The sequence below is a fragment of the Pezoporus flaviventris genome, unplaced genomic scaffold, assembly GCF_033815535.1.
Source record: "Pezoporus flaviventris isolate CSIRO_AGI_PZ_B2104156 unplaced genomic scaffold, CSIRO_AGI_Pfla_v1 ptg000007l, whole genome shotgun sequence".
Taxonomy (NCBI): Eukaryota; Metazoa; Chordata; class Aves; order Psittaciformes; family Psittacidae; genus Pezoporus; species Pezoporus flaviventris.
In genome coordinates this window covers 21,679,886-21,704,874 of record NW_026892555.1, presented here as the reverse complement: position 1 = coordinate 21,704,874, position 24,989 = coordinate 21,679,886, and the positions used below count along the sequence as shown (strand labels likewise).

The 24,989-nt window shown below is 36.0% G+C and overlaps 1 protein-coding gene across 6 annotated transcripts in view; it reads right to left on the bottom strand.

Annotated features, from left to right (window-relative positions):
• The window catches only part of STK3 (serine/threonine kinase 3), a 125,084-nt gene that overhangs the window by 75,091 nt on the left and 25,004 nt on the right, over positions 1–24,989 (bottom strand). The gene's annotated exons all lie outside the window — the stretch shown is intronic.

Genomic DNA, 24,989 nt, shown 5'->3' with positions numbered 1-24,989 from the left:
AAGATGGGTTACTGAAAGATAAGCCTTTTATATTGACCTGTATATTTATTATTGCTAGTAAGTTCGTAACAATTTGACAGCATTACAATAGGTCAAGAATGTAAAGATATCAATCTCAAACATTTTGCAACAGTAAATGCAACTGTAAATCTACTGAAAAGGATCAACTCTTGCCTTGTTAGCACCATGATACAAACAGAACTGTACCTCAAGATTAACCTCTGAACCTCTTTCTTCTAAAGGTGGGAGTTCAACTCAATGATCCTTATGAATCCCTTCCAACTTGAGATATTCTATGATACTTCCTTTAAAAGAATTGCTTTAAATTTCAAAAGAATACTGCAAATAATTTGTTCTGTGACAACAGCTTGAAGTCATCAGCATCTTCAGGCCACAAGTTCGTGCAGTCTGTTGGGGGGGTTTTATTGGTTCTAAATAAACTCACTTATACAACTGATTTTTTCAATCCCATCTTATATCATAAGTTTAAAGTTCTACCATATCCCAAGACAAATCTGCCCTAGTATATTTATGCAGCAGAATTTATTGCACTGGCTGTTATCCAATTAGCCAGACAAAGAACAAGTTCCTCCTGCTAACTCATCTAAAAGGATCATGTCATCTGCATATGTCTGTTCATCATCAAACCCTTTCTCAGATGAGTAATAAAAATACTTCTTAGCACAAATCTTTTCCCAGAAAGGGAATGCTGTTCTATTGCCAGGTAATTTACCAACTTATCCAGGTTTTTGCCTTGTTTCATTTTTGAAAGTTTCTTGACCTCTCGAAAGTCATCACTTGTACTATCCAAAGAGATCTGGGAGCAGAACAACAAATGACTTTATGGAGTTGTATGCAAAGAATGAACTTCAGTTATCCACAATGGCCTTATTTTGCTTACTTATTTCTTCCTTCTCTCCTTTCAAGTCTAGTAGACCTATCACTATTTCTCCAGGCTTTCTTCCAAGATATTTAAATAATTCCCTATGACTGGGGGAACTCTTCCCTGTGTACTTTTCCACTATTATCTTGTCCCTATATTCTATCTTCTGCTTTAAAATGGAATAGTTTGAAGTTTTCCATGCAATTCAGTGGGACTACTTTGATTTCCTGAACCCAGCTCTTCAGCACAAAATAAGCTTGAATTCTGCCATTCAGCTGAATGTTATCCTTCCACTTCCTTTTTGTTTAGCGAAGTAACATTCAAGTTCTCATTTCACCTGCAAGGTTATGAATTCTCTGACATCAGTGAAGTTACAAAACAGACATCCAGCAATCTGATCCTCTAGATTATCTCCTCCTCCAACTACGATCACACATCTTCAAGTGCAACAAATGCTTTTTGAAAGTCTACAGAAATGCAAAATAAAGCAAGGCAATATCTGCAATCTCATTAAGGTTTTTTAACTGTTCTTTGGCTTTCTTGGGGTTTTGTTTCTTTGGGGGTTTTTTGGGGTGGGAAGAGGAGGGTGATTTAAATAAGTGAAATTAAATTTGCTTTAAAGCAAACACATTTACATAGAGCAAAAATAATTTCAGGCTACTCAAGATTTTATGCTTAAACTACATCGGGCAGCTAAAGGGCTTAAATTATTCTTTTTTAATTGATATATACAGAATTTTTCAACTTGCAAACAGTCCCATATAGGTACTAATCAGTGTAATTGCTTAAGATTTTATTGAAAGGTTATATTAAAAGTTCACATCCACAATAATTACAAGCCTCCACAGTTTTACAGTGTCCAGGGACAAAAAAACACACCAAAATAATCATGATGACTAAAAAGAGCAAACACAATCAGAAAATTAGACAATGAAAGTCATCAAGTCTTACAAACACACAAGAGTTTCAAACACCTGAAAGGAGCTGCAGCATTCAGATACTGAGACAGTATTTCCAACAACTTCACTCACCAAAAGCAAAATCTAAATGATCCACAAATTAATTCATGATTGTTCTGAAATGTACCGTCAACCTCAGTACTGGATAAGCAAGATACAACTTTCAGTAAAAAGACTATCTATTGCTGGTTTTCTACCTTAAAAAAATAAACACAAAACTCCCATCCCAAATCAGAAAAATCCCATACATGCATACATGTGCATGCCCTTCTTCCTCCTGATTAAGTGTATCTGATACAGTGGTATAACTTTCTAATGCAATTTTTTGTTGACACAGATTTGGGAAAGAAATAGTTTTTAAACATAGTTGGATAGGCGAAAATTACTTTTTGATAGTGATGGGCAACACCTCCTCTTTGTGAGGAAATCACCATAACAGTGATATGGAGCTACTTCAGACCACTAACCAAATCAAGGTTCTACCATAACCCCTACAGAACTTCCACCAACATCTAAGAGCATCTCAGACCAAATTATACGTTATGACAGATCTTTCCTCAAATGCCAGGCAACTCACTGCCTAAAGAGTATTTCCCAGCCACACAGGCGTCCAGGAATCAAAAGAGGAAGAAGGTGTCTTCATGAATCATAGAATAGTTAGGGTTGGAAAGGACCTTAAGATCATCTAGTTCCAAACACCCTGCCATGGGCAGGGACACTTCACACTAAACCATGCTGTCCAAGGCTCTGTCCAACGTGGCCTTGCACACTGTCAGGGATGGAGCATTCACAACTTTCCCTAGGCAACCTGTTCCAGTGCCTCACCACCATTACAGTAAAGAACTTCCTCCTTATATCCAATCTAAACTTCCCCTGTTCAAGTTTTAACCCGTTACCCTTTGTCCTATCACTACAGTCCCTAATGAAGAGTCCCTCCCCAGCATTCTTATAGTCTGGTACCTCAGGCAAACAGAAGCATCCTGCTATGACTTAAATCCTCCCCTACCACAGAATCTGAGAGATCTAGAACTTAAGAATCTTGAACAAGAACAACCTTATGTTTCAGCATTATATCTGAACAACTAGTTTCTTCAGTTACAAAACAATTAAATGATTCTGAAGGTGCACATTACATGACTGAATCCAGGGAATACTCTAATGATTAGTTTAGTATTCTTTCAATGTAGTTTCTTTTACTCCTGATTCAGTATCTTGAAAATTCAGACATAAAGCCTACATGGTTTGAATTATGTTACCCAGACTAAGAAACTTACTTTCCCCAAAGAAAAGTCTAACAATACAGCTTACTTTAATAATATTTTTTTTTCTTCTTCCCACAGTATTTTCTGCAGTTCCTGAGAAAATGAGGCAGTGATTACATCCAGAAACATATTAGCATTTACTGAGACATGAAGCAGAAAAACTGCATTTGCAATTATATTTACTAATAAAATAGTCAAGGAGCAAGTAACTTATATTTGTGAGAAAAAGCTGTAGTAAGCTTGGTGGACATTAAATGTGAAACCTCTGCTATAACTACACACAGTAGTAATGACAGAAGGCATTCAGGAAATATGCAGTAGTTCTTTTATAGACAGGATACATTAGACCTCCAGCAGCAGTATTGTGTTCAGCTTTAGGCATCACACTTTAAGATGTAAATCAACTGAAGATAGTTCAAAAGAGAGCAACTACTGAGTTTAAATTTCACAATGAATTTTCAGGTTACAGAGTAGGTAAGTTTCCAATAACTACCTAAGAAGTTTTTGAATTTGTCATTATATTCTACCAAAAATTATAGACAAATAGCTTCAGAATTGTATGATCAGAATTTGGGCATGCGTTTCAAAGATTTTTTACACCACTACCACCTCCCCATTTATCCTGTGTTCATGCCAGTCATGCAGTTTCAGAAGACAACATTTTCCCCATGTTTTATCTGAGAAATTCAGTGGAAGGGTGTAATGTATCCCTCATGAAATTAAATTAAACTCCATGTGCATCCTTCACAGGTTGCTCTCTCACCCTGCAATAGCTACTCTGCTTCGGATTTTATGTGGATTACGCAAGGACTTACATTTAAAAGTCTATACTTTGAGAGGTTACAGGTAGCACAAAGTAGGAATTTAATCTAGTCATGCCACAACTAGAATAGACTCTTGATATAAAAATAATCTGCTTGCTGTGAATTTAAAAACCTACAGTGGCTGACAGCTCACTGGGACATCCAAAGTACAGAATGATCACATCGAACAGAACAAAACATGAAACACAAAAGAACATGCTAACTACAAGGTTTCCTTCTTCCTGCTTCATTATTTAAAATGGCAACGGGTGAACAGGTAAGAGCAAAAGCAAACCACCAGCACAAAGAAAAGTGACCCATTCACTTGCACTGTGCAAACTAAGAACTAAAATTAAACTGACAGATTACAATATTCTAGATATTAATTACAGTTAATTACAGAATTTCTAGTCTATGAAAGAGTAACTGAGTATTAAGTTCTTGCATCTTAAAGCTCTACCTTCAAGCAAAGAAGGAAAACTTCCCTTGTCTCTGCTTCACTGATAACCAAGATATTGAGAGAATAAAAGACTCTGATGCTGCTTTCCCTGCTACCAGATATGTACAGAGCAGTGCTACTGCCCCTGCCTAGCCAGTATTTCCAATACTCTCCCTAATAGCTTCATAAAATATAATTTATATTGTAGCCCCTTAATTTCATTGCTGGATTAAAGTTATCTACATGCTTTTCTGTAAAGAAACATAGTTACTAGGGCAAACAGAACTTTTCTTTCTACTCCATAGGCCATGATGCAGAGACAAGCAGTGGGAGGCACTACAAGGTAAGATCTGGACATTAGAATGACCATACAAAAAGGAAAGCCTTGCCAAACCATAACATTACTTACAGAATGACACTAGTCTTGCATTTAAAAAATTAACACCCCTTTGAAACCAAAGTAAATAATATAAGATTAAAGTCAATGCAAAAATTCAAATATACCACTGGAACTGGTACTTCAGTTCTTCATAGCACTGAAGAACTGGCACAACATACATCCTAAGGAAAATTCTTCCAGAAGGGAAAATGTTCCAAAGAGAAAACATACAGAAAAAAAATCAAATGCCAATGATTATTTTTTATAAGAAGACAGTAAAAAGGTAAAATGAACTGTGAGTCAAAGTTGGCTCCCTGTATCTTCAGTTTTATTTATCAAACTGAAAAATCTCTCCAACTTTCTCTTTTCCTGTATAAGACTGAAACTATGAGATGTGCTGTTTGTATTACAATTACACTAATTCAATGCAGGTCACTTGCTTTTTACTGAATCCAGATGACATTTAGTAAGCTAAACATGGGCCAATTAGCTTTAGAAAAAAAAGGAGGGGGGACCTGATTGCCGCTGGGTAGGTCATACAGTGGCTACAGAACACAATTGCTTGAATTACATTTTGGCTAACATCAAACACAGAACTGAAGTTAGAAACTACTTTTTTTCCTCTTTTTTTTTTTTTTTTGCACACCTTCTAGTTTCTCACATTGAAATGTATTAATTTAAAAGCCATCTCTTTCTCACCCTGAGGTGACAGATACGAACAGACTCACCCCAAGTTTTTGTTGTTCCCTCTTTCTCCACTCAATTAAAAAAAAAACAACACATTTTTAATATTCTAAGAAGTACAAACAATGTAGTTTCCACTTTATTTTTACTATCCCCAGTGGCTAACGTTTTCAAGCCTGCTCATTTGAACTTACAACAGTAAAAAAGAAAAACATAGCACTGGAGATTTAGTGAACACTAAAAATAATAATGGTCTAAGCCTCTTCTATTTCTGCAATAACATTTGTATTCTTAAATCAACCTGAACTGCCATGTAATTAGCCATACAATAACCTTTACTGATAATGCAGAGAAACTAGTTCCAGAGGGGTAAGAAAATCCTCAAGCTTATCTCGAAGAAGCAAATAAACAGTATGTCTTTGTTCACATCTTAGTCATGATCAAGGGCTGAATCTTTTCTGACAAAAACACTAGCTATAAAATGATAATTAAAATCTATGCTACTAAATAAACATCAGTTAAGTCTTAGTGCAACTGACTGCAAATCTGTCAATGGTATTACTTTCTAACCACGTCTGGATTTGGCATCTTGGATTTTTTCCCCCCCCAGAAGTCTTCCACCTCTCAAACAGTAGTAACAACTGCTAGAGTAAAATGCAACATGTATTATAAAATGTAAGCCCAGTTAGTTGTTTATTCCATAAAACGCTGAATTATGCAAGTCAGTTATCTGCATCATCTCAAGGTTTCCCAACCATCTCTATTTCCTCTCAACATGATCTACTCAGCTTCTAACAAATTTCACCCTATACAGGAAATAGGAGCACAATGCAACACGTGCTAATTACATGCCATTATGCTAATGGCATCTAACACTAATCAGATGTCCTCCAGACTTGGTCATCATCTTCAAAATATCACACACCTTAGAGCAAATACAGAGACATCATGCAGATAAGCTGCTCAGTTATATGTAAATGATCTCACTCTACAGGATCATGGATACAGGAAAAAATTCCTTCATGTAATTAAGAAAAAAGCTCAGAGCCAAATACGTAACTTTTTGATGGCCAAAAGATACAGACACCCCAAGATAACAGATCCACAATGGTGTCAATTGGTCTTGCTTTTAAATTTCTTTGTTTAAACTAAGTTTTAAACTAACCTGAAGGAAGAACAATAAAAAAAAATAAAATTAAATTAAAAAAAAAAAGCAGCAAGCATTAAGACTATACAAGTATTTAACTGGGAATGTTTTATTGCAATCCTGACAAAATCTTACAGGTTTTGATTCTGATCTGTGGTCTGTGTTGTACAGACCTGCCCAAACATTTATTAATAACATTCGCTAAATATTTGTTAGGGTCTGATTTAACCTATTTCATTTTGTTCCATTCAAAGACATGCATCATAGCTTCCCTAAAATGACTGACACTCCAAAGAAAAAAAAACCAACAAAACAATTGAAAGCAAAGCCCAGTTACTGTAGGTACACACAGAAATAACATTCCTTCCAAAACAGTTTAGGGAACAAAAATTTACAGCCCATATTACTGGGAAAAAATAGTTTAGCAATGTGGCTGTTGCAATCACTCAAATACGCAAACGATATCACAACAGTTGAAGCAGTGACTAGAAATGCTGATATCATATAAATGAGCCATATCATAGCCTTAATTCCTAGCAGCTTGTATCCAGTTTATACAAAAAGAGCTCAAGGCAGAGAGAGGAAAGGAATTTTGAATGCAAAGGTTCTTCAAGAGATGGCAGATATATACAGCTACATGTAAATGGCCTATACTTTCTCCTTCAATTCATGTTAGCGTTCATACTCCCTCTTCTAGTAATACTGTACCTATTCACCAAGTAAACCGCATGGTTCACATGAAAAACCATCTCAAAAAGCATCTTACCAAGACTCACCTCGCTTAACAGCCTCCAAATGGCACAGTACTTTACAGCACATGTATGGAACTACCAAGTGAAGGCTTTGCAGATCGAAGAAAGCACACCTGGAAAATGCTAAAGATCTCACCTCCCTCTTTTGTTCTAATTGTATGTACTTATTCCACTCAAGCAGCTTCAAAGGAATTACCCAATATGATGGCCCCCAGCTTGAGATAATACTTTCTATAGAGCTCCCTACAGCAGAGACAATAGAGACAAGAGATAATCATAAGCATATAGAAAAATAAAGCATGCCTGACACCAGTAATGTTAGCTGAGGTATGCATGCAATTTTTGGAAAAAAAAAAAAACAAACCAAAAAAAACCCAAACAACAACAACAACAACAACAAAAAAACAACAAACAAAAAAAAAAAAAACAAACCACACACCACACAAACAGTTAACTTCCCAACATAAGAAATTAATAACCTAATCCCATTCAAGGTCTGCACAAAGAGTCACAAAACTCAAGCTGCTCTGTTCCTCTGTAGATCCAAGATCAACAAAAAAGGAAGACTATTAAAATGTGCAGATAGAAGCAAATGACTACAGACTTGAAAGAATTTCTTAAGGATAACAGAGTCACACAACCACAGAATGGCTGAGATTGGAAGGGACCTCTGGAGATTCAGTGACTCTAATTATATTTTCAATGACAATATCCAATAAGTGGAAGTCAAAATTAAAATGTTTTCACGTGAATCTGCCTAACAGTACAGATAATTACAGAATGCTTGACCAGGAGCTCTGATGAGTTCTGCTCCAAAGGACATATTTGGCATCCAGTTAATGCTGGGAATGCATAAAAAGACCCATGTAGACAACAAACATTTTGTACACGCTAGTTTAGCATTTGAGGCACCCATTCTTGTCAATAAAACTGATACAGCCTCAGTTTAGTGTAAGATCAAGATTCAAGTTCATCATAGCTCATAGGCATAAACATTTAATAAAAAGTTATGAAGAGGCTATGAGTTCATGCTTGTTATCGTCAGCAAGAAGACATTCATGCAGGTTACTAAACAAATGCCTTCTGACTGTTGGTAAACATGAAGATTAAAAAAATAATTTAACAAATCCACACTTTTGCCTGCCTGAAAATACCCAAATGCACTAGAGCACTATTTGCAAACATACATAATCAAAGAACTCCTCTGTGTATGTGTGTGTGTGTGTGTGTCTGTATATATCGATGTTCTCTGAGAGAGATCCATACATATAATCCCTGTATATAAAAAAAAAGCTCTACATATATAAGCACGAGTTCTTTAATTATAGAGATATGTAAATATATTTTATATACACACATCTCCCTCAAATAACCAACTCCATTTTTATATATGTGTATATATATATATATATATATATATATATGTGTAATACCAGTAAAAATAAAAATTGTTTTCTTCACCTTCAATCAGCAGAGACAGGTTTTCACATGTTTGGAAGTAGGCTGTAACCATGGGAAAGAAATTATCAAGAACATAATGCTCACTTTTGTCTGAAAATCCTGAGGCTCCTGACCATTTATCTTCTGCAGCAAGTTTTTTAAATTCATTGTTCCACCTCTGAACATGTATTTCCCTATCAAGGCTGTCCATACCAGAGATGAAGCATAATCCTACCATACATTAGCACAAGGTACAGCAGTTAAGGAAGGGTGAGTTCTTACAATGTACCAGTTACATCCAATTAGCTACTCACAGGCATACCCTGACTTCAGAGCCATTGCTTTTCCTTAGGAAGCTGGCATGCAGAATAACAAAATACAGGTGAAACAAATCCTGCTGAAAAATCTACAAGCAGAGGTTACCTCAGTGAAGAGATCACCAGTGGCTGGGTTCTCATCTTCACTAAAGTTCCTAACAAACAGCAGCTAAGTCAGTCATAAAAAATACCAAATCAGAGTAAAGTGCGGTACCTACTCTTCCTCTAATATGCACACTTCACATACATAAAGACCAAAAATGTAATTCAAACAAGTCCCCACAATTTTCACAGATGCAGAGAAAGAGAAGCTGTATAAAACAGAACTGCAACTTCTCAAGAAGGAGACTGCCAGCTTCACTCACTTTACTTACTTTTTCTCTCCTGCCTGCTGGAGAGCTCCCTTTTGCCTAGCACAAGCACCAGGGATAAGAGAGGAGGTGGAAGAGAGGAAAATTCATGTGGAAAGCAGGAAAAAGATAATAGTTCTGAGCAGATCTCACCTGACTTTAACAACATAGAGTAAGCATCAAAGTGCGGCCTTAACCTATGGTGGGGGACCAGCCAACCATTACTCTGGCTCAAAAGAGGGCCATCTAACACCCTCCACTTCCAGAATGCATCCCACACCTGCCAAAGGAGGCAACATCTTTAGGAACCATGATTTATGCATTAAAAATACTGATTAAGAAAAGCTAGGCATACATACTTTAATTGTAACAAGTAGTCGCCTTTATTTCAGCAGTAAACACTCAACCAATTGCCTTAATAATAAATACACTTAGTGATAAATTGAAGAAGTGATAATGTAGAACTTATAAATTTGGCAGAGTTTGTGAAGAACACGTTTCAGACCCAACACACCTTACCTTTGTTACCTTCACGTGCTACCCAGCATTAGATTGCTCTGCCATTTGAACTTAACACCTCATACATACAAACCACTCTGTCAAAGAAGGTAAAGCCACCTTTGGTTGACTATCATTGGAATGGCTGTTAGAAACCAGTAATCACACAATTCTCTCAAATTCTTATCGTATTACCGGTATTTTATTGGAAACAGATGTTAGCAGCAGAACTTGGTCAGAATTATTGAACAACTTTTCTTTCAATTTCATAACAAATTAGGCAACGCTTAGTTGATGCATCTGAAAAAAGTTACAGAATCGCAAGCCCTAAGGCACAGAACTGGGTGTCATAAATTCAAACCATCACCAGCTGAAATGCAAAGGCATTAGAAACATAACCTTTTACTCTGCAGAACAAATTTCTTTTGCAGATGATAATCTTTATTTATTAATAAATTCTGAAGCCTCAATAGTAACCAAAAGCTACCATTTCAGTGTCAAAAGCCTAACAGAATTCTTACAAACTTCATATTAATATTCCCTGAATGTTTACCAATAAGTTCTGAAACACAAATAAATAATCAAAATTTAATTTCTTTATTAAAGGCTGTTTAGGGCACAGCAATCATGAATTAAGAGTTTTCAGTTCTTAACACGAAAGCAAAAAAGAAGCTAGTGAAGGGAATAATGCAGAAGTCACTTTCACATTGTGAGTCTACCAATTTAAACAGAAAGGAAGATATTTTCAGTGGTTGTCTTTAGCTTCAGACTGGCCCCTAGTAATCCAGTTTACTGCCTTTAGTCACTCTGCAATGCTATTTATAAAAATATCTTGTCAAACAGAAAAAGACGGGGAACTTGTCAATCACTGAGATTCTGGAATGTAAAAGTGCTTATTTTAGTAACCCGCACTGAAAGAGCCTTTTGATCAAAGTAATGTCATAAAAGAAAGAAAGAAAAAAAAAGAGGAGGAAAAAAAAAGGGTACTGTGTAATAGCCAGGGTTGCCAGTCTCCATCTAGTCACCACGTGTCTGTTATAACTGTTACAAATGTAATTATGACATTCACTAGAGACCCTGTTCTTCCATTAACAGTAAAGGTTAATTTTATGGAAAGTAAGTTCCCCTGAGGTCTGAAAGAAAGCTAAGCCAACCACGGTTTTATTTTCTAAGTAATCAAGGTAACATCCTAACTTGACTGTTAAGCATCAGTGGGAAAAGAACACAGAGCATGAAACAATATCTGGAGGCACATATGGCCCTTAGTGGCTTATGAAAATGAACATTATACCCACTGACTTAACCATAAGAAGAAGATAAACTACTAAGGAGTCAAGAACAACCTCTACAATAAGTCAGCCAATGAGCTCAAGTTGCCCCAGGGAACCAAAATGTGCTAAATCAAGATCTATACCTGTAAGAAAGTCAGAAATAAAACATCCTAATTAGGCATTTTCTTTATTTTGGGCTTTAAAGTTAACAGTTCAAACGCTATTATTCAGAAACATAATTTTACCCTTGCTCTGCAGCTATATTAAAATATTTACAAAGGAAGAGGTGATAAAGGAAACAAAAATGAAGAAGATGGTTTTCATTACAACTTTCTTTCCTGTGTATCTGTATGCAGCCATACGTTACCATTAATAAGCCCAAAGAGCACCAAATACTGATTTCCTTTATTTTTAAATATGAAGAAAATGACCTGTTTTCCATTTGCTGAAAGCAAAGCTTGCCTAAATACAGGCCAAACAGTCTTCTTTAAATCACCTGTTAATAACAGAATTAAAAATTAATCATCACAGAGATCACTTAATCTATCAACAAAACACTTTGAAAAGGCAGATGAATCAGAAAGAGATAGTTTTGATGTGGTTACAAATATCCCCTTCACATCAGGTTTTAAGAAGAAGAAACATACAATGTAAGACAAATATAATGTGAAAGCGAAACAGACTGCTTTGACCCCCTCTTGCAAAAATCAAAGTTAATGAGCAAACATGCAAAAGTAGGTGCAATGAGAACACCTTCTGTGAACAGTGAAAAATGTGTTAAGTAGTTTAAATGTTCTGCATGATTCAGAAGCAAAGGGTAACTCAGTAACTTAGATTACAAGAATGTACTTTAGGTTCTCTTACTTTCTTTGATGGGGTGAAGAATATCACAGGCATTCAATCAAAACAAGTGATGTGCCTTGCAAGACAAAACAGAGCACTTCTTCCCAAAGTTTTTCGGGTTTTCCACCCAACTCTTTGAATACTATAAATACAAAAGTGTAATTTTCCCATTCATTTGGAAGTAAGTAGTTTCTCAACAAAAGCAGTTTCTCAACAAATGCTCCATCTGCAGACCTTAACATTCATGTATACTAAAGTAGATTTCCTCCTTCAGAAAGTCTGCCCCTGTCCCAACCAGTATCACATCAAGGAAAAAATTTACAATGGTGTTCAAAAACCAGCTGTGTCAGCACAGCTGACATGATATAATTATGCTGATGCAACAGCTTCTTACCACAGAAAAGGGAGATTAATCTTCTCATCCCATGCTTCCAACTCCTCCAGTGTTTCTCTGAGAGCATTAAAATGAACAGAACTTATTTTTTTGGTAGCAAATCACCCCCCAGAAAAGGCAGGTTTCTATCAAATCAGAGATTTGGATCAGCTCAGTGGCAATACCAGACAAGTTTGTCAGGTAAGACAAGCACAAGAGATCACAAGACACTAGGGGCAAAAATCCTGACACACCTTAGAGGTGTTTCCTTCCATGGCAGCAAGCTGATGAATTTTTACGCTTTTGTTAAGGTGGAAGAAAAAAAAGCTGGCAAAGTGTTTAAAGTCTGTGATGTTTTTCTCTGTTTTTCTGAAAGCTTTTTTTTTTAATTATTTTAAATTTCTCTTTATATACTTCAAACTCTGAGAATGTTTGCCTTAAGTTAGAGCCATTTTGTGAACGTTTCCAGAAAAATCCTGGATGAGAAAGGCTGCACTTGAGGGTGTTACTGTGCTTTTCTGGTATGGCTAGAATGGATGGACTCAGGTCATAGCAATATCCGTCTTCTGTGTTCACTGAGGAAGTCTGTCCAGGACAGCTGGCCAGGTGTCCCAGACTGCTGTTCCACTACATAATCATCGCTATTGAGACCTATGGTAGATGAAACGTACTCACAAAATGTGTCCATGTTAGGTGTTAGCCACACTTGTGCTGCATAGCCATATTAGGAGCATGTTAATCCAGTTGATTTTTAATCAAAGCTCCTGTCAGACAACACTAAAGCAGCTTTAGTGATGGTAATGCCAGGTCAGAAAGACAGATCAGAACCTGCAACAGAATACACTGTCTCCTCTGGTAAATTAATTTTAAAAACATGAATTCCATAGGTTAAACTTTGTATCAGCTAATGTGATGCTGAACCAAAAATCTTAATCTATCCTTAACTGGCATAAAGACAACTAGCCAGCAGCAGAAACACCGCAGTGTATATGCTTCAGCCACTTAGAGATATGTACTTCTGTGCCCACAGTAGTCCAGGCACTAGGAATGAATCCAGTATTACAGACTACAGCCTGAAACAGCACATATTTTTTATATGGAAAGAGGTAAACATGTAAACGAGCTCAGACACCAGGTATGCTGCTTTGGATAGACATACATTAGCACAGTGTACTGCTCTTGATCTGGAGCCAAGTTACGTACTGCACTCTAAGAGAAGTGCTGAGTATCCATCAGCTTTTCAGCACCATCCAGACACGCATGCCCTTTGGCTTTTAGCCTGTCCTACTGTTCATCCAGGGCTAACACAGTAAAACCTTTCTTTAGCACTGTCAGCTTACTGCAGTATTTCCAGTCTAGCAAGAACTTTCTACGTACTTCGTGCTCCTCATACCTACACACCAAGAAAGTAGCATCATATCCAGCTGCTCCAGAGTCACCACTTATGTATGACAATTCATATGAATGCAAGGACCTGCTTTTAAGAAACTCTGTTAACAATTTCTCTGTACAATTCAATTAATATGTTTCACAACACTGAATTCATTAAAGTTCCTCTTTCAGTTTGCTTTAAATGTTAGGAACTTATACATGCTCATTTTCACCCTCAGAAATTGAATACTTTGTGCTTGAGAATATTAAAAAAAAAATACAGTCTGCATAAATTATTTGTGTTATTCAGAGAAACACAAAGAAAGCAAGATGAAGTAACTCCTTCCTCATCTGACAACACACAAAAAAAAATGTAGTATTTAAAGCACACACACAGTTGCTCTCGAGAAAAGTAAAAGGAGCACCACATGGGCAAAGCTCACGTGTTTGTGTGTATCTGCCAAGTGCAGACATGGCCTCTGTCCCAAGGTCACAGTTCAAGCTTCTTAGACTTCTTAGAGAACATCCCAGTTGAAACAGATGACTATTTCAACATCCATGTCAGTTTGCCCATAAATCTTGTGCTCGCTAATGCTACCTGGTTTACATTTACCTATGTAAACATTCCTAGCATGAAAAAAAGGAGCAGCAGCAGAGAAAATACCAAGCTGCCATCTCTGTTGCCAAGCCTACAGTCACAGCACCAGGATGCTGGGAAGTATCACAGGGGCTATTGTAGGTTCCCTTGAATTCCATCAGAGGTCCTCCCTACTAAAATAGTCTTCTCTGAGAACAGATCACTTTGTTATCTTCCCAAACTCTTAGATTTCTTGGGGAGAATGGAAAACTTAACATACCTGAAACTTCCTAGACTCTCCAGTGCTTCGTTATCTTGTTAGTTCCGATTTGCTTCACCATAACCCCAACCTATTTTCTTTTCTTTTTCAAATCATCAATTTATCAATTGTGCAATCATATTGCATGGAGTTTGGGAATTCAGAAGTCAGAAAGCTTTTGTTGATAAAGCACAGTTTTTCACGGTAGGCAGGTAACAATAAGCTTTTGGAAATTATGTCCCTGTTTGCTTTTACAAAACAAACTAGAAACTGATAATGCATAAATATTTTAAGTGCTTGGAACACCATATGTACAATCATCATAATGTGATTTCTCAGGTATGGTAAAATGACACAGAAGAAAACAGAAATCTAGAGGTAACACTTGTGTTGGCTTGCTTTCTTTCCCATGGAAATGCTAATACTGAGATCTTACATCTGGAATAAAAATTTGGATCTAATACCGATTTAAAAGCAGACCACACTGTCTAAAAAACTATGAACTTCTCCTCTACTTCTCTCCAGGTACAAAACACAGCTTTCAAAAACAGCTTTTTAATCCATGGGATATCAAAAGTACTTCCTATAAAGTCTCTGAATGCATTTTTTAAATAAGGACATAAACTGGCTTTAAATACAGAAAACTCTAATTAAAAAAAAAAAAAATCACAAATTGCATACCTAAATAATTCATATTAGTTCACAAACTACCGATTGTGTGTTAGAGCTTTGTTTAAGTACTTAGTTAGTAAATTAAAAGGCTGAAATGTAAAAGCAAGGCTGGTTTCATTCTTCCCTCAAACCAGGGTGGTCCATGGACAATTTCTGATACCACTGGTGTTGCCAGGGAAACAAAATGAAAACAGGTGCCATCAAATACAAATTAAAGATTTAGTTCTATTTTAAACCACCATAAAGCAAAGTTTCCATAAACTTTTTAACTGATACTACTACAAATTTTACAATACTTTATAACAAGAAAAGGATTATAAGTTGTCTTTAGACCATCAAGTTTTAACTGAAACAAATTTAGACTGATTGGCAACCCTTCCTTTAAATAAATAAATTTCTTCCATTAAATACGCATCATCCTCTTTAAAATGACCTAGAGTACACTTTAAGGCAATGTAATACGAAGACAGAAACAGGGTACATACAGTCTCAATAAGCTCTCTCCAGTTCGCATTTTACCTTCCTTTTAATCTACACAAATTTTTAGATTTTTAAAAAAGTAAATAACCAGTACACACTAAGTATTTAAAAGTATTCAGTAAGTAGCAGTAAAAGTTTAATATTTTCCTCCTAATCTGATTGTGGTTTTCTCCCATATGATTCAAAATCAAATAAATATACCTTTAACTAAAACCCAAGTAAATACACTTTTGCTTTTAAAAAGTGTAATAACATGTTAAGAATTTGGTGATAATAGTAGTTAACTCTATTAAGTAGTTCTTCCAAATCAGCTAGCTAAAACTTAACATGTTTTCTGTCAGTGTAAGAAAAAATGAATATCTAATTCACATCAATAAATAAGCATTGATTCAAGCTTCCAAGAACCTCTTAAAATTATTTACTGAGTTCTTTTTTGGCTTAATAAGACACTAGTCACATACAAAAATCCAAATAGACCTACCTCAATTAAAAGCAATACACAAATTCCCTCCTTTTCAATAAAGCCAGCTGCCAGAGCTCTGGATAAAAATTAACCTTGTGTATTTTGTGTTAATGCTGGAATTTGAAAGAAGTTAGAAATAAAAAGAAGTAGAAGTATCTGTAGTAAATATATATAGCTTTTAACTTAAAAGTTTTGAAACCTGCTGTATATTTTACAGTATCCTGCAGGTTATTGTGGAATTTTTAGTAAAAGGAGTTCTCATAAATCTACCCATAAACACCTTGCTGAATAATTTTCCAAGTGCAGATTGTAAGCTGAAAAGAAGTTTAATAAATTCAGTATACAATGACGTGCACGAATGATGGAAAGGCTTTTTCAAGTAAGAATGTAAAGTTAATAAAAAAGTTTTGTAACATTAAAATTGTGATTCTGGTTTTAATGCATCTTGATGATTTACTACCAATTGCCTATTTCAAATAAAATTTTCTTGAGATCTTCAAGTTGCAAAATAGTTTTGCTTTACACTTTGATCTTTGTTTACAGTTTTACTAACATCACAAATGAGCAGATCTACAGTGATTTAAAACTTCTGAATGAGCTTTTTGGTGGAGGTCTGCTTGCTTGTTTGTTTTTAACATTTGTCCAGGGAGAAAGCAGCCAGCTCAACAGCAGAAAATACCATTACCTATGCCATGTTAGGTTTGTTGAATATACTCCTGGCTTTACCCACATTATCAGTTCTATCAAATAACCTTGAGCAATGGTTACAGATGTAGAGCTTGCTGCAACGCTCAGTCAAGTCATCAAGAATCCTTCCATCAATTTCATGGCTTCATTCAGCCTCCATTTACTGTTCCAACATCTTTGAAAAGTAATATTCCCAGATCAAACATTTCCCTATTAAAGCATCATTCAAATAAATGGGCAATATCACGGTAGGGTCCTTTTTTCAGATTAGCACTTCCAAGAATCTGAATCGTACACAACAGATACACAGCATTACATGAAACTAACCAGGATCAAAATTCTTTTACAGTTATTTCAGTTAAAGTTTCAAGTTAACTCACTTGTGTGTAATTATGAAATTACAGTACTGATCCTCTGCTTACTTTGAAAGTGATTAATCAAAGTTGGAGAAAGCCAACCATCAACTGAAGTATGTTACAGATTACCTATTCAGGGGTAAGTCTAAAAAGATGAACTGATTTAATTTAATTAAATCCTCATTTAGAAGCACAAAATAAATGTTTTCCATTTAATTCAAATTAAACTCCAGTTTCAGTCCAAATTTCAAATATTCTCTGCTTCTGCTACCTTATTACACATGACAGATTAACGTTTCCTTTTTGTGCACATTACGCAACCAACAAACCTGATATCATTAAAAAAAAAAAGATTTATTTTTTTTACAGTAATAAACGCTATTTCTTCTACAAAAAAATCTAATGATATGAAAGAGCAAGGATGCATTCACTAGCTACAGTAAAATATTAATGCTAGATTCTATGACCACAAATATGTTTAACTGCAGTTTTTCATATTGAAACTGTGTGAACTTTCAAGCCATCTCTTCACAAAAGGGAAAAACAAGTTAGAGAGATATAAGAAAAAAAGGAGCAGATAAGAAAAGCAATGCCTACAGGAAGACAATAATTACATACATCAGATTGCAGACCTTTCAAAAGCTTTCATGTGGACAGGAATTAGGGCCTTCTCATCCTCCCATTTAATCATCATATCCCAAGTCATCTAAAGCTTTCACAGTATATGTATCAATACTAATGTCATATTATTCTGTGCTGATTAGACAAATATGAATGAATGTGAACCTGTATAAAGCACTGATTTTCTCTCATTAGTGAGCTCTTCTTCCAGGCTTCACACAGCTTCCCGTCTTACCCCAGTAGCACTTTGAGCACTTCTAAAGCTGAACTCAAACTAACCCTATATTCCATTACTCCCATCTTTTACTTGCTCCTGCTCCTTACAGCCTACTTTCTGCCCTTTTTCTTCTCTATGAAGAGCCAGATACTGACAAGGTAGTACCTTGATAATAACAAATTAGATTATCAGGCCAGCTCTGCACCCATTTGCAAATCTCTAGGGGGGAACTGACCTACTGTATGTATCCAGTCTTTTATGTGGTTCATACTTTCAAGAGTCCCCTAAACCAGGAAGGTCTGTCAATCTTTTCTGTGGGAAGAGGGAGTACAGGCTCTTGATAAGGCAACATGGCAAAACCTCTTCAAAAACCTCGTTGGAATACTAGGGAGAGTTTTTTCATCATCTGTAAGTTTTACCAGAGGACAAAATGGTTCTGGTGTTGTTTTTTTTTTTTGTTGGATTTGGGTGGTTTTTGCCTCCTATCTTTCTTTCACAAAAGTATTAAAAAACCTCTCCTATCCACATGAAATGGGCTAACATTAAGCATATAAACCCTCTGCACAGCAAGCTGTGAAGTCTTGGAAATTGGATGCTGCCTTGCTAGCACATCACTTTCTGTGAGGCTCCATACCTGTAACTGAATCTGGTCAAGTCAAGCAATGACATACCAGTTGCCATTTAAGTAAATTAGTAAAGTATCACAGGCTTTATTTCATATATTTTGCACCCAGATGCCTCTAAACTTGTCTTCAGTGTCCAAGGACAACTCACATACTATTTCTTTTACTCTGTTTATCTTTTTTGTATAAGCCATGGTTTGGCATTCAAGAACTTTCATTAAAATTCTATGCTAGGTATACTGAAAAATGGGAATAAATAATATTTCTGCATCACAAGAAACTAGACTATACCCCAGGGGTACTTGCAGTTTCAGTTAAACTCATCTGTTCACACACTATAAATGCTGATCATTCTTCAAGGTTAAAAAAAAAAATAATAATTAAAAATCTATGCTTAATTTAACAAGTTAAATAAATCTTGACTGAAAAAAGCATTTGGCATTTTTTATTTCAAAATGTACTGCTCAGAGAAGCACCTTATCTGTTTGGAGGTTTTTTATTCATACAAAAAAAAAAATCACCAGACAATGATTATTCACATTCTGATCAGATCAGGTGGACAGGTGCTTACTGATTTGAAGTAGTAGCATACTTAAATGAGAAATTAAAGCTTTCTTTTTAAGAACCATTAAATAAAATCACACATCCAGAGTTCAACCCCAAAACAAAGCTGTTGAACAAAAAAACTACCGAAGATAAAATATCCAGATTACCACTGCTATTAGCATAAGTGCAATTAGCATATGGTTTGAACCATATAATACTACTACTCTCTCACAGGAAAAATATGAGAAACATAGCCTATTACCATATGGAATTAAATTTCTCCTGGTGATTTATGTGAAAAGTAACTCCTATGACATTGGGGTTTTTTATTTTAAAAAATAAAACCCATATAGAGAACATACTTTTATTTTCTGTTAGATAAATATTGTCTGGTATTAACTGTGTGCCTTTTTTTTTTTTCTTAACTAAAGTTGTAACATCTATTTGAAATTCTGGGTATATATTGTACCACAGAAGCAACCATATTATGAAGCAACACCACCTTCAGCTGCATGCAAACTGAAGGCCAGTGGAAGTTTAACCTGTGAAGTTTGGCTGTATCGTGGCAATAGCATTTAAAAGTGGGAGAACAAATGAGGTGGAGAAGGAAGAAGGCTTCACAGAGGCCCAAATACCCATGAAAGTTCTAGAACCCTGTCTCATTTTATTGATATGCACAACTAGAAAAGTCCAAAAGGACAGCTAGGACAGTAGCAGGAGAGACTCTGGTTTTGCAATTACTTTTAAGTCAACCTCAGCACCAACTTGGCTGATCCCAAAGAAGGGATCAACCCAGTCCTCCTACTGGTTCCACCCATATATTTTTGCCCCCACCCAGTTCAATCATCATATTAACAGTATCAGCGAAAGCTACTTCTTGTTACTAAGTTAGTTTTCAGAGGGATCCATTTTCTGACCCAGCTCATTATGCAGCCATTTAAATGCTCACTCCAGCAGAAAGGGGTGATGAAAATACATGACAACAGGTAGGAATACCACCCTTCTGCAGCCACCACCTGCATTTAGGTCTGTTTAAAGCAAACAAAAACTGCATTTAAAGCCTAGAGGTCCAAAGTTCTTCCAACAGCTCTTTGGGAAGCCTGCAGCAAGACATGCTTCTCCAACCTAAGACACTGATGTGATATTGTTAAGGCAGCCATCTGAGGTCCCTGCTGTAAACATACATTATAAATTACATAATTATAAATTATATTACATATAATATTATATATTATTTACAGATTTAGAATGACTATGGCATTGTGTAAGACAACATACACCAAAACCCTTTCCTGAGAAATCATTTTTTTTAAGACAAGACATGACACAATGGAAGATCCAGAGGAAAGGTAAGAAACTATTTTGTTCTTTTAGCTACACGCATTCTTACCATTCAAAGAACTGGACGTGTTATGGTCACACATGATTTTTTCAAAACCCAAGGTTTAACTATTTTAAAATAATTTTAATGTACAAAGACACTTAAAAGCACATCATATATTTAATTGTAAGGAACTATCATAATACAGAATGCACAACAGAAGTATTTAAAAATTATGACCTCCCTGAGGAATCACACTCAGTGAGTCCTTCCACAGCTCACTATCATTCTTTCACAAGATCTTAAAGAGGGAGTAAAATAATAAACTGCAATATACAATCAAAAATCCATATTTTAAATCTCTCTAAATATTAGCTCACTGTATCTAGAGGCAGCAGCCAAGATCTCAAGTTACAAATTAACAAAGATTGTCTCATAGAAAGTTCTTAAAAGCAAAAGGACTTTTAGAAGTTAACTCAAACTCTTTTCTAAAGATAAGCAAAAGCACTAAAATAAGAAAACCAGATAATATACTTCTACAAACCTACTCTAAATTAAGAGCAGTAATGCTGAGATAAGATAGATGAACTCCGAGTGAAAATAATAGAAACTGATGAGACAATTCCATCTGCTGGAGAGAAGAACTGCAAAAGTGACTACACAGAAAGACATCTGACATCACTAGAAGCTGTTTTTCTTTTTCTCCTTTCCTCAGCTTCTGGCACAAAAGGCATAGAGGAAATAATTTTCTCAATGATTAAAAACTGGTCTCAACCAGACAGCAATGCTCAACATAACACCTTCCTTGGTTCTTACAGCTTTACACAGCAATAATTCTCACTTCAATCCTCAGTTTTAATGCAATATACTGAGAATAGAAAAAACTGGGAAATGGTAGATTGCTATAAGATACATCAGGAATAAAAGGTTATTACAAACAGATTAGTCCAGGGTGGAAATGACACAGGCTAAGCAGGAGGCATGGATTATCTGGGTAAGTGCCAAGGAAAAATAAATATCATGATTGGACTTAAGGCAAATGGAAGCAGTTCAAATTGGCTTCCTCCAATTCACTGCAGAACATGTGATGCCCACATGTCCACTTCCAACAAACCTCACCATAAAGAAACAAAGGCCAATACTGTGAAGTGTTGAAAAACACATCTACCACCGGCTTCTTCCATACCACAGCAATGTGAATTATTGCAGCTGCTTGATAAGCATGAAAGGAAAGAGTCTGGAGGTTTTTTGGCTCTTTTTTCTTGGGGAGAAGGGATGAACAGAGCTACCAGCATTCATTTGAAGCACACCAACCTGTCAGTGTGTTGACCCTGCAAAAAAGAACAAATTTTATAAAACGCAGATTGCAGTTTTACAGTTGGCCTGCAAGGCTCAGTGTATGGCTGTGGCCAAACGCAGTAACTCCACCCAGCCCACTTCCTCTGCGTACATGCTCCTACAACAAGAAGTTCTATCAGGTTAATTTTTCAAAACATCGGTTCCTTTATCCAGCTCCATGCGAGGCCACAGAAATGCTAGTGTATGCTTAACAGAAAGGTCAGGAACTCCTGACTAAGGACAGGCTGCCTCCATAACCAGCAGCCCACACTTGGGTTGGCTTAAATTAATCATAAAAATCACAGCCTTGCAGCAATGAGTGATCATGTCATTGCACGAACACAAGAAAAAATCTTTGGCAAGGGTGGTCCTAGAGAACGGACCTACAAACCAGACAGACATTCTTAAGGTTTAAGATTAGCAAAGAGATTAACAACACTTTGCCATAAAGCTAATAAAAGACAAGTATCAGCAGTAGATGAGTTATGATCACGTAAAAACTCTGCAGCTTAAAATGTTCTTCCACCAGGAAAAACTCTCACATGACAAACTTGAGATCATGGCTTGATTAGCAAACACAGAAGATACTTCAAAAAAGGTTACACATTTTTACCAACAAGCAAAATCACAACTATCCCAGCAAAACAGTGCCAATCTTTACACTTCCATTAGAGATGAAAGGGGAAGAGTGAGACTTAGAAACAAACAGACAGATACTGCATGAAGAGGAACAACTGAGTAGAGCAGTTAATGGTTTGAATTAAATCCAGACAGTGGTAAGACATAAATACTTTATCACTACAGGCCAGCATACATGCTGCAGTCAGTGGGGGACACAGGAATGCAGCTGTTAAGACATGTCACTGCAGCCTCAGAGTAGGAGATGGAGTCTTGCTCTAGAACCACACTGAAGCCCCCCTTAATTAGATCCACTATAAATCCGTAACTGCTCATCCCAGCAGAGCAATCAAAGGCAGATGCAAACACCCCTAGCCACATTAAACCTGGCTACTGTACAAACTACTGCATCCAATGCCTGCTGGATGGGTTAAGTTACCCAGGTTTGAGTGAATTTTGAATTACCAGCAAATTCCTTGTTATTTCTAGTGAGTGTATCACTGAATTTTAGGGCAACCTTGAAGATGCTGGTATTTTTTCCTCCTTTGCAACTACTTGAAAATAAGCAACAAACTTACTGGGCTGGCAAGTAGCCTTGACCTTTGGGCCTCAAACCAAGTATGACAACTGCAGGTTCTGCTGAACTTAGGTTTGCAGCAGAGAACAAGTGAAATAGCATTGATGACACTTACACAGCCAACTATACTAAAACATGAATACTTACACAGAAAAACATGTCTGTCCCACCCCCCACCCCCCACCCCCCCCCCCCCCCCCCGCTGTGAAATTCCATTTTGCACCCCTCACTTCTCATTCTTTCCCAGCTGAAACTAGTACAATTCTTTGGAGTAGCTACAGTGTGGTTAAGCAGAGGAAGCTATGCTTGTTTGCATGGAATCTGCTATTTCCTCTTTGCCAAAACACTTGTTTAAAGAAGTCATGTAATATTTCTATTAAGCTGTAAATGCAGTTGACAAGGAAATGGCCTACTGGCAGTGCATTACCTTTGTGGCAGTGCCAACCAGCCTACAGCAAAATAGTGCACATGGTAATTTCAACATGCATTCCCAAGTAACAAAATTGTGCCTTACATAAATACCACAGAACTCCAGCAACATCTAGAAAAAGCAATAAAAAATTGCCCAAGCTTTCATGCTTGCCTGATCAATTCTGTGTCATAACTAAAACAAAGTAGGAAAGCATCTACATATGTCCAAAAGTCTTGTGAAGCTGTATCATATGACACTAGGAAAACTATTGCAACTTAAATCTGTGTATTTCTTGTTAACCACTGTAACAACTCACTAATAAAAATTAAGAAAAACTGTAGGTATCAAATATACAAAAGAGTACTAACTGCATACAAGCCCTTAAAACCATAACGTAATTTATTAACAAGAACACATGTTCTATGTAATCCAGAATTGTTGTGTTAAATTACTTTGGCCTTTGATAGCATTCATTTGATTACAAGAATTAAACAGATTCACAAGCTTTCAAACTCAGTGACCTTTGATTTATAAGCAGCTATTATCAGAGAAAATTTTTTTCTACATATAACAACATAGTCCTCTCACCTTTCAACAGCTAGCGCAATTATATATAATGATGTTAAAATGAACTCAGATTTAATTAAGGCATTTTCACTTAAAAAACACAAACAAAACAGAAAAACAGCACGATTCAAATGTACTTAATTTGTAATCAATACTTCTTAAGAATATTTTTTTAAATGTTATTTCCTTTTAAATTAAATTCCCATCAACAACAAGCTTCAACAATACTCGTTCTCAGCTTTCATGAGTATTTTCAGTTTGAATGATAATGTTAAAATTGTTAATTACACAGTAAAAAAAAAAATATGATGCAGGAGAAGTACTATGCTTTTATTCCAAAATTATGTAATTTTTCTAACTGCAAAACACTCACTAGCTTTAACAGAGCTCCACACTGCCATAAAACTTCAAGAAACATCTCTGTTCAACAAAGCAAACAAACAAATCCAGAATGCAGTACCACTAAATACACTTGAACTCACATATGGATCACCTACAGTAATCATATATGAACAGTAGCTTCTCTTTCAACAGTTGTGGCTTCCTTATATTAAGATCCTGATATATAAGAAACCAGCAAAAGAAAACTGAATAAAATAATCTAGTATGTATGCCATTTTTGCAGCAAATCACAAAGATGGAAATCTGCTTTTAGCAGTATAAAGTGCCTTACTAATATTAATGCTTTAGATATAAAAAATTCAAGAACAGAGTATTTACTGATGCTCAGTGCAATCAGTGTAGCTATTCAATAGCCCATTTCAAAAAGATACATGAGTAACAGTGGCAACAGTTATTCCTAGCAAAACATTGTTCCCCATGAACTTCTCCAAATAATTCCTTTGTAACTACTATTTTTTGTAAAGCAACTAATTCTGTTTACA